We start from the raw sequence: 11084 nt of genomic DNA, 5'->3' as shown, positions 1-11084 counted from the left end.
AGGATGCTGCTCAGCTGTTCATGTAGACAGTAATCCGCTTGGGAATCAAGAGTTCTCCCCATGTCCCTCCTAAGCATTCCAAAGAAAAAGTCATTTGGGATTCCGAACTCCACTGCGCCACATTATTTGAGATAAAATATTGTTTAATCAAATTCATTAAGAGCTAAATGATAGAATAAAGGCAAAATCAGTTACACAGAAGCTGTCCTTGGTTTAAAGCACGCTGATCTGTAAGAAACGGGGTTTTGGCATCTTTATAGCTTCCTAAAGTCCCTTTGTTACAGATCACTGAAAACTCACAGGGCTGGGGACGGAGCTCAGAGGTACAGCATGTGCCTAGCATGTGGCTGCCCTGGGTTCGATCCCCAGTACCACCACAAAGCGAAGGGAGCAGCCCACACTGTACGAAGAAAGTCTAAGCAACCTGCAGCCCTGCCCCGTCAGACAGCTCCTCGGGCAGAGTTTACACCTGCAATTCTGTGTTCCCTCCTGAGCAGCCACGATCAGAAAGCTGAGACTTAGCTCAATATTCTGATTCAAGGTGAAGCTGCATCATTCACGTGACTTGAGATTCGAGAAGGACAAACAGACAGAGTTCCTCCTCCACCTCCTGGGCAGGTGGCAAATCTGAAGAAGCGGGTGTCAGGGTGGAGCATCGAAGGCAATCCCACCAGCTCTTCAGCACAGAACTTATTAAAGTGAAAATTAACGAATCGTAACGGGCCACTTCTTTTGACGCAGAGGAAAGAGAAGCAAGAGAGATCTTCTGCAGGATGATAAAGCTTCCCTATCTAGTTCATAACCCAAGGGAGATCTGTAAAAGTATGGATTTCGATTTGAACAATAATGAACTGGTAAGCGATAACAGCTTTCGACTGTATAATGACTGTATTAATTTGCCAGCTCTGATGTTAAACCCAAAAAGAAGCCCTGAAGAGATAGGACTGTTATCTAAGTCACAATTAATATGCTGAAAATGCTATTTAGAAATAGCCTCATAGTTCACTCTGCTATCACGGGCATGATTCTCATTCCTGGGGCATCTTCATAAATTCTCATAAAAATTTAATAAACATGGTATCTATCTCTGAAGGAGGAGAGGGTTGTGATTTACAAATAAATGCCAATTTCAATTTGAGTTTGAGATCTCAAACTTGAAAAACACATTGAAAAGGGGAAATCATTCCCAATTCCACCCTGTATCATTTCCCTGGTTTGGGAGAAAGACTTCACTGTGATAAAGAGATTGAATTTTTACCTCTGCCTGGCACAGTATGGGCAGGGAAGACACTTATCTGTTAATTGGCCAGTGAGATGATTTTTCTTTCCAACAGTACTTTTCCCTCCCCACCGTAAGAAAAATACACTTTCAAGTTGAATTTGAGGGTCGCAAGGCAGCAGAGCTTGCAACTGAACCTCACCTACCACAAGGCTCTAGCACCTGGCCAAGCTTACAGCCAGTGCAGATGGTGCTCTGGGGCCGTTTGAGATTATATAGAAGAAAGGCAGCCTGGCCAGCACAAGGGGCTGCCTGACCAGCACCTGAATTGCTGTCATAATGGTATAACTATTCTATACCGGAAGAAGAATGGGTGGGCTTCTGGCACTTTCTAGAGTGCCCTTGTATTATGTCCAGGACTGGCCTCAATAGCTAGAGCACCGTTGTGGAGAGATGCCAGCTAGGAGTGCTGGGAGGTGAGCATGAACTGGCTGACCCCTCAGCTCCTCGTGCAGCCCACCCTGGGCTTATGGCCAGGGTGCAGGTGCTTCCCCAGGTATGCTAACCCAGCCTTCCTGCGCTGTCTGAGAAAAGACCCCCATGCTAGCCTATTTCCAACGTGCCAGGTATAAGGAAGGCCAAACCAGGGGGGCCCTCAGTCTGCCAGGCTGTCCTGACCAGGGACACAGCCAGCCTCTCATCCCTTCAGTCCAAGCCCACATCCCACCCCAGAATCTGAAGCGCCAGAAGCAGGAAGGACAGGAAGGGAGGATGTCTCTCCAGGCAGTTCCCTCTCTGACTGCAGGGCACACTCTCCCAACAGGACCTGCCCTACCAGGAGCGCTGCAGCTACAAAACTCAGCAGACAGCCCCACGACCAGGACGGATCGCCTGGGAAACAACCCAGCTGCCTCTTGCTAACTGTCTGACCCGAGTCCAGATGATTTCATTTCTTCATCCTCCACTTTAAAATCTGAAAATAGGAACAGGAAGAGGATCCGCTATACAGGGCTGTTAGGAGGTGTAGACACTCAGAGGCTGCTGAGCAGCAGGACCATGCATGTCGGCAAGTTCACGGCTCCAAGGTCTGCACTCGAGTGGCCTTGGCCTTGTGGCCTTGGGATAGTGGCTATGTCTCATCTTCACGGGAGATCTTAATAAGCCCTGGAGGACCTGGCCACGGTGGCCAATTCAGACACAAAGAATCAGAACCGGGGTGGGTGGGTTCTGTCTCATGAGCAAAGTATAAACTGTGCTTCCTTCCTCTACCTCCATTTAAATCATTTAAAAAGGATATTAAAGATGGATACAAATAATACGAGCACTGAGGGCTGATGAAAGGATCCAAATGAGGCACCAAAAAATAAGCCCGTACGCTGGAAAGCACATTGCCAACGTCTATTCCTGTAACTACCCAGCCTGCAGACAGATTTGTTACCTGTTCAGATCCATGACCCCCCCTCCCCCCCAGGCAGGGCTCTCCTGGAGCCAGGAGAACGTTGCTTTGAAATAGGATACCCTCACTAAAGTCCCTGCCCAGAGCCAAACACTCAGCAAATGCGAATGGCTTCTCCTCTTCCTGCTCCTCTGCCTCCTCCTCTCCACTCTGCCCAGTCCCTCCCTGAACACTCTCACCAAGAGCATTCCTACAGAGGCACCTGAAAAAACCTCTCTCAAAGGTTTCTCACAAGCCACTTCTAGTTCCCTTGAAAGGACACACTCCAAGTGTTTCAAAGAACGTTTAAAGGAATCAAGCAGGAAAGCAGCTTCAGAGAGAAGGATCCTTTGTCACATGCAAATCAGTTCTTCTGAAAAGGCCAAAGGCATCCTCAGTCAATGACCTCGGACCCCCACCGCAAACCTAGGGGCAGAAATGATCCGCATGGCTTCACAGTGGTCAGACTGAAGAGAGGGGTTGCACGACCCACTGGTCTTCATCCCACAAAGGCCTTTTTTGTAAACTAGGAGAAGCTGATCCTGCGAACCTGTCCAGGATCCTCTGGAGAAGGGAGAGCAGTCCCTGGAGCTGGTGGGCCACATGTCTCTCCCCAAAAGTGAACAGAACAAACCAAATCTGTGTAAGGAGAGCACAAGGAGAGGGAGGAGCACGTTCCTGAGCCAAACGGGCTGTCAGTTCTCCAAGAAGAAAACAAGAGCGTGCTCTGCGATTGCAAATGGCCGTCAAGCGCCCTGTTTGGGAGCACCACTGGGCAGGAGGCGCCCTCTCCTCCACGGATGCCCCCTGGCCCGTCTGGACTCTAGTCCATGAAGCACATCTCCAGGGACAGTCCTCTGAAATAAATGTGACTTCTTTGCCTTGGTAGGCCACAGGGACTTGCCACAGCTCCCTGCTGCCCAGGGAAGCACAGGAGAGCTGAAAGGGAAAGTCGGGCCCTCGTCAGCTCCATCCCACCCAGCAGCACTGCACCTGCACCGCATATTCCATTTCTGCCAGAGAAATGGCAGAATTACCTGACCACTGCTGCCCAAACCCGTCACTCTGATTCTGAATTTCTTCTTCCAGTGGCTAAAGGAGTACCAAGGTCCCATGTTCTGCCAGGCATGCTCGATGGGAGGAACCTGCTCAGATCCTAGGCACTTTCCTGCGGCATCACAGACGATGCCAGCTCTCTTTGCGTATCAAATGCCTGCATGTGGATAATGGCACCTCCTTCCTTTGACAGCCAGGAGTCCTGGATGGCTGGATGGAGAGGTAGGGTAACGAGAACCAAGGTGGCAACAGAGCTGCAGCTCAGCATGACCCAGCAGTGGCCCAGCCACAGGGACCCACGGTCTCTCCTGCCAGGGAGCCTGGACCTCACCAGTTACAGCTCCCAAGGTGGCTGGCTGCCACTTGGCCTGCTCAGGAGCTCCTGCCTGGGTGCAGATGGACTATCAGAAACATTAAAATCACCATGGTTTGGTCATGTTGGAAGCTGAATTCAGCCATTAGAGGGGCTCATTTGGCACCCCACAGCAGGAAGGCTGTGATTGAGGGAACTGGCATCTTTCAGGAAGGTCTTCATGACTGGCATTGGATGCTTGAGATCTGGTCCGCATCTCCACAGTTCCCTCTGCGTGCAGTCTGCAGAAGACTTCCCAGCATCACACGTACAGCGCAGATGGTGGGAAGAAAATTGGCCCAGAAAGTTCTCTGCCCACAATTGCCTCCCTGTGGGCCTGGCCCCGGCTGAGATTCCACTGTTACTAACAATGCTGGGGATGTGGCAAGACGCAGTCTTCAGAGTGTAGAGGGGTTGGGTGGGATGCACCCACACAGTAAAACAAGGGACACAGTGGAAAGGGGATTTGGGGGTGACATGGAAAGGCACTTGGGGGCACCGCACTGGAGGAAGGCCTGGAATTGAAGCTTGTGCTCCTGACAGCATCAGCACCCATGGGTGGTCATTGCTGGTTCCCTTTTAACAAGGTGAGAGGTGGGCCTGGGCCGGCTCCCCCCACCCGCTGCCATCCTACAAGGTGGGGCCCACCCTTCCCACATTCAGCTTTCCCGCCTGCTGCTACTGGCTTCCGTTCCAAAACCTCGCTCCCCATGGGGTACAGCCCCTGTGTGCTCACAGCCTGGGGCCGTGGGCAGCCTGCACCCCTCTCGCTCCCTGTGCATGCGTCCCGTCCCCCCGCCAGCTTGCTGATGACCGCATGTGAGAGAGCCCGGGCACTGCTGGCTAGAGTGAGAAGGGGTGGCGGACGCTATTCAGTATGAAGCCGTCAGGACCCAACCACCTAAGGTCAGGATACCCCAGCCTCCTGGCGGCCTAGCTCAGTAGCACAGCACACCGGAGGGTTGGTGTTCCCCTCGAGGCCACGGGGCGCACAGAAGCTGGCGCTCGATGCTGCCCGGCCCACAGGAGCATCACACGGCATCACGGGCCAGGGAAAAAATGTAGGATTCAAAACATGAAGTGCAGTTTCCGTGGACCGCAGACAGCCCTCACAGCACCGTCAGGTGGGGAGTCACGGCAGGCCTCTCCCAGGTCTGCACCTCGACTGCCCGCTCAGGCCTAAGACAGGCAATGGAGCTGCGCTCCACGAGGCTCCTCTCCAGACGCTCTGATCACGCCAAGAAACTCGTCTCCCACGGTGACCACTGCCTCCCGGGGACAACGTCCAGCACTGGGAGCGTGGGGAAGCCAAGTGGGCACTCACTTCTTCTTCTTTTTCAGTAAAATGGGCTCAGAAGGCATTGTTATCTTTACCACAATATGCAAAATATACGTTTAAGCTCTAAATGAACTTGAAGGTTTGTCATGATATTATGGTGCTGATACAAGGTGTCCCCCTAAAGCTCATGTGTGGGACAATGCAGGAATTCTCAGAGGTGAACCAAATGGGTTTTTTAAGAGCCTTAACCTTACAAGTGGATTGATCCACTGGTGTTGGATTAACTGGGTGGTGGAGAGTAACTGGAGGAGGTGCATCACTGGGGGTGAGCCTTTGTGATTGTGATTTATGTTTTGTCCCTGGTGAATGGAACTCTCCCTTTGCTTCCTTGTCACCATGTCCTGAGCTGCTATCCTCCACCACACCCTTCCACCATGATGTTCTGCCTCACGTTAGGCCCAGAGCAATGGAGCTGACCATCTATGGACTGAGAACTCTGAAACTGTGAGCCCCAAATAAACTTTTCCTGCTCTACATTGTTCTTGTCCAGCTTTTTGGTCACAGAGACAAAAAAGCTGACTAAAACACATGGAATCTCAAGTTCCTCTGCCACTTGTCCTACAAGGAGAAGCCCATTAGTTGGGTCAAAATACCGAATCATCAATAAATACATGTAAAAATATGCAACGTCTCTAGCAATTAGAGAAATGCAAATCAAAACTCCTCAAAGATTCATCTCACTTCAGTCACAATGGCAATTATCAAGAATACAAGTAACAAGAAATGTTGGTGAGGATGTGGGGAAAAGGTGCACTCATACATTGCTGGTGGGAATGTAAATTGGAAAACAGTATGGAGATGCCTAAGAAAACTTGGAATGGAACCACCATTTGACCAAGATATCCCACCCATCAGTTTTTACCCAAAGGACTTAAAATCAGCATGTGATGATCCACACCAATGTTTATAGCAGCTCAACTCACAATAGCTAAACTATGGAACCAAACTAGGTGTCCTTCAACAGATGAATGGATAAAGAAAATATGATATGTGTGTGTGTGTGTGTGTGTGTGTGTATGATGGAGTAATACTCATCTTTAAAGATGAATGAAATTCTGGCATTTGCTGATAAATGGATGTAGTTGAAGAATATCATGCTAAGTGAAATAAGCCAAACCCAAAAACCAAAGGCTGAATGTTTTCTCTAATATGCAGATTCATAATTGGGGTGGTGCTAGGGAAGAATAGAGTTACTTTATATTAGGTAGAGGGGAGTGAAGGGAGGGGAAGGGGGATGGGGTAGAAAGGATAGTAGAGTGAAACAGACATTGTTACCTCATGTACATACATGATTGCATGACTGATGTGATCCTACAATATGTACAACCAGAAAAATGAGAAATTACACTCAATTATGCATGATTTATCAAAATGCATTCTACTATCATGTACAACTAATTAAAACAAATAAAAACAAAATAAAATACCTCCAAATAAAGCATAAATGGTGTTTCAATAAAAATAAAAAACAAAAAAACTCCTGGATCTTCATCATTTTCCAGAAAGCTGTCAGTTTGTTATATCTCAGAGTCTCAAGACTCTCTCCCACCCACTCTGGGGGTCAGGAGTATGGATTCTTTCTCCTGGGGTCAACCGGTCTAGTCCAATGATCATTCTCTACTACAAATGTTGGGTTTGCTTTTAATTCATTAATTAACTTTGGAAGTTGGCATGAAACCTTCAAAAACCAGGAAAGTAAATCATTGGATGAATATAATTCAAGTGCCAAGCAGAGCACAAATGTTCCCTGAAGATGGTGACAACGTTGGTTCACAACTGACCTCTTGAGAATGAGCAAACTACCACAGCAAAACACTCCTAGCTAAGCAGTGTCATCAAACACGCAGCACGCCTGTGTCCTGCAGACCACCAGAGCCTGAAGTCACTTACAGTCAATGCGTAAGGAAAGCAAAGCCACTGAGTGTCTTCCATAAGAACTGAGGTAGGCCAAGAACATCATTTTCTCCACAGAAACACAGAACTAAACAAGAACCTGAGACCACTCTGTCTTGGCTGCGTGCACAGCTGAATCGTAGGAAAGAAAAATGTAACCAGAATATGACGCTGTCAGCAATCGACTTCAGGTGCCATCTGCATACATTCCTGGCACTATTAATTTGCAATTAACAAGGGCCTTATGTTTTATCCCTTGCAACTCACTGTCTTAAAGTCGGAGGGAGGGGGCTCAGCGGAAGGGACACGCAGGTGGGTGGTGAGCTTCTCAAAAACAAATAATCCAGCTTTTCCATACTGAATCACTGGTATGTAAGCCGCTCTCTCAAACTAAGAAAAGGTTACTTGTTGAGAAATGGAATCTTTCCAGCATGCTGTGATGGGAAGCAACTCCTCCCAAGGTGGGTAGTACATCAGGGTCAAGTGCTCTGTCCTGCTATGCTGGGGTCTGGCCATCCATGTCTACACTAGACATAATCCCTCTCCAAAGTCTACACAGGGTGTGCAAACTCCTACCCTCTTGAATAGGCAGAGCAGAGCAAAATCTGCCAAAGGCCTGTGGGCACTAGAGAAAGAAGAGTGAAGATCTAGATCACCCTTCCCTGGCCTCTGAGCTCATGAACTGTATGACAAGACCCTTAACCTCTCTGTCCTCAATTTCTCATGCATATTAATAGAAAAAAAAAATTACCCCGGATTCATTGTGAGGATTAAATGAGATAATTGTGAGGTGTCTGGCAAAAAACGTAGGTCATCACCAATCAGGCACACGGCTAGACCCTTTGGTTGCCTCAAAGTTTACTCGTGGTTCAAAACATACTTCAGCCACATTTGAGGACAACCATGCCATTCCTGCCCATTTTACTGAGAAAGAATAAATTGTCTAAGTGACTTCCTCACACTGTGCAGTGTGTCCCCAGTCAGGCACAGCCTGTGGAAAACCTGGGTTTATACATGGTGGAGACGCACCTTCCTGGGCCAGCTCCTAGGACAAACTGTTTCCAGAGAGTCAAAAAGACATAGGTAGTTCCTGTGCTTTGGTGCCACTGATCACAAACTTTGTCTAACTTGTTCCTATTCTTAAAATGAACAGTACAACTTTGGGGGTAACAAAATTTTAGAGAATTCTAGGCAAAACCCAGCTAATCTATGACCTAAAACTGGAAAATAGAAACTGAATTTTTACTTTTTTTTTTTATTTTTTGCTTGACATTTGGTCATATACATAGCAACAGACAACTGCTAGAATGGATTGAATGTGATATAAAGTGAAATAATTATAAATTAGAAAATCATAACTCTATGGTTTAGACCTGGAATGTCCCTCAAGAGGTCATGTGCTAAAGACTTAGTCTCCAGTCCAGCAGGTTCCAGACATGGGGATGTTGGAAAGAGAGTGAATCTTGAGGGCTTTGACCTCATCAGTAGATTAACCCATCTGCTGGATTAATAAATAAATTGGATGGACTACGGGAGAAGGTAGAAACTGTAGGCAGGTGGGGCATTGATGGAGGAAGTAAGCCAGTAGGAGTGTGGCCTACTTGTCCCTGGCTCCTCCTCTCTCTCTCTCTCTCTCTCTCTCTCTCTCTCTCTCTCTCTCTCTCTCTCTCTCTCTCTGTCTCTCTCTCTCTGTCTCTCTCTCTCTGTCTCTCTGTCTCTCTCTCTCTCTCTCTCTCTCTCTCTCTCACTCTCTCTCTCTCTCTCTCTCTCTCCACTTCCTGTCTGCCATGAGCTGAGCAGCTGTCCTCTGCCACATCTTTCTGCCATGATGCTCTGTCCTGAAGCAGCCAACCATGGAAACTTCTGAAACCATGAGCCCAAAATAAACTTTTCCTCCTCCAAGTTATATCAGGTATTTTGATCCTAGTGACAAAAAGCTGACTAATTCAATAGCCTACACTGAAGCAACAACTAGAGCTCCTTGATAAGGCCAAAGAGCTAACCATCCAACTTCAGGCCCCGGCCCTTGGCCTCTGCTCTGTCACCATCTTGTATCAGCTATAAGCAACAACCCTGACCGCTGAGTTCAAGCTCTCTGTGACTCTCAGGAAAAGAGAGGTGCCTCCAAAGCCAGAGAAGAAATGCAGGTGTTCCGCATCACCCCCCAAATCCTACCACTTCCACAAAGAGGGTTGTGGTTGGTGGAGGCCAGGACACAATCCATGGAACACCCACTCCAGGGCCAAGACTGAGAGGCGTGACTCATCTGGAGTGAACAGGCAATTTTCTGTGGGTAAAATGTCTCTCCACCCCAGATGTCAGCCAAGTTCTGCTTAATTAGCGAGAGTCTGTGAGCCTGCACACGTAGTAGCGAGGGTTTTCAGTTCTCCTCTGACAACCGTGGGAAAGACAGTGGAGAGCCTGGGCAGCTTATGTGTTTGCACACTCACTGGAACAGAAAGCAGTGTAGATTTCAGTCATTTGCAGATTTCAATTATTTGCATGAAAATAATTGATCTGTGAGTTGCCATTAACTTTATTAAGGATTTTATACTTTGTAAAAAGTTCAATTTAATTCAAGATGTTCTGATTGTTCATCTACCCTATATAAGAAGATTCTAGAAACAAAAAATGTTTGGGGCTCGTAAGTGGGAAGGTAGGGAGTTGGGAGGAAAGGAAGTGAAGAAAAGTGTCAATGGAAACATCTCTTCCCCGCTAGGCTTTCAATTTGTCCAGGAATCTGCCATGGTGACCGTCATACAAGATAGAATAAATATGAGCTGAAGGAAAGTTAGTGAAACTTCCCACAGAAGGGCAGAGGAAGAAAGGATTGATTCTTGCTGGAAAAAGTTGGAGGAGCTTCTCAGAGAGCAGATTATAAACAATGCCTCCAGCTTTGGACGGCAAGCAAGTCACTCACTGCCACTTATTCAGACACAGCTGCTTAAAGCAGAGCAGAACCCATGACCAGGTGTTATGGTGTGAATTGTATCTCCCCACAAAGACATGTTGGAGTCCTACATTCCAGTACCTCAGAATTGGACTGTCCTTAGAGGTGACAGAGATGACGCACTAAAATGAGGTTCTCAGGGTGGGTCCTCATGCCATAGGACGCTGTCCTTGGGAGGGGGAAATCCAAAATCCACACTGAGACAGAGATGCTCAGAGGGACACACAGGGGAAAGGACACAAGAACAGCTGCTGGAGATGAAGGCAGAGACCAGGGCTGCCCCAGGTTCCAGGAACCCCCTTTTGCCATTTCTGCCCAGGTGCCCTCCGGACAGCCAGGACACAGCCCTCGCTGAACACATCCCAAGACTTTGCAGAGCAGCAGCCAAATTCTTCCCATCCTTCCTTGTCAGCCCGCCTTACTGCTGCTGCACAGGGTCACTCTCCAGCACCGCCTGTCCCCGTCCAGGCCCTAAGTACACTGTCGGGCAGAGGTCAAAGCCCTGACCAGAGCTGTCTCAGTGCCTGAGGGTTCCATGCACTTTGAATCTACAGTTGGGACCAAAAATGCAGCCCGTGGTGGTGACATGCTGGACTACTACCAAATGGGTCACAGTGTCCAGCCACATCAGCCAGATGGCCACTGTGCCCCTTGGGAACAGGGACAGTGGAGTACATTACATTTTCAGTGCTAAGCCAAGGTGAGCCTCATTCACAGGGGCCACTACAGTCTACATAGGGTCCATACTGAAACCAGCTTGGACTTGGCTCCAGGTTGAGCTAGATTCAAATTGAGTCTGACACTAATTTCATGACTTGGAGCAAGTGACCCTACCTTTCT

The sequence above is a fragment of the Sciurus vulgaris genome (assembly GCF_902686455.1).
Source record: "Sciurus vulgaris genome assembly, chromosome: 14".
In the NCBI taxonomy this organism is placed as follows: domain Eukaryota; kingdom Metazoa; phylum Chordata; class Mammalia; order Rodentia; family Sciuridae; genus Sciurus; species Sciurus vulgaris.
The sequence above is the reverse complement of the archived record's forward strand: the minus strand, read 5'-3'. Positions refer to the sequence as shown.